Source organism: Echinops telfairi, unplaced genomic scaffold (genome assembly GCF_000313985.2).
Source record: "Echinops telfairi isolate 266 unplaced genomic scaffold, ASM31398v2 ScPeMD7_15;HRSCAF=58, whole genome shotgun sequence".
In the NCBI taxonomy this organism is placed as follows: domain Eukaryota; kingdom Metazoa; phylum Chordata; class Mammalia; order Afrosoricida; family Tenrecidae; genus Echinops; species Echinops telfairi.
The window spans coordinates 12195679-12196074 of record NW_022103912.1 but is presented as its reverse complement, the minus strand read 5'-3'; positions in this window follow the sequence as shown (position 1 = coordinate 12196074).

Genomic DNA, 396 nt, shown 5'->3' with positions numbered 1-396 from the left:
GCTATACTGTGCCTGGTTGACTCATGCCTTCCTTGTGACCCTTGTATAGGGGAATGTCCTATTGTCTGCAGATGAGTTTTACATCTCTGCTCCGACCTCCCTCATTCTTAACAATATGTTTTTGTTGTTGTATTTTGGGTCTTCTGGTGCCTGTTACCTGATTCTGCCGACATCTCATGATAGCACAGGCTGGTGTGCTTTGTCCATGTGGGCTTGTTGCTTCTCTGCTAGATGGCTGCTTATTTTACTTCAAGCCTTTAAGATCCCCAGACATGATATCTTCTGATAGCTGGCACCATCAGCTGTCTTCACCACATTTGTTTACGCATCCATTCTAACTTCAGTGATCGTTCCGGGAGGGTGAGCATCACAGAATGTCAGGTTTTTAGAACAAAA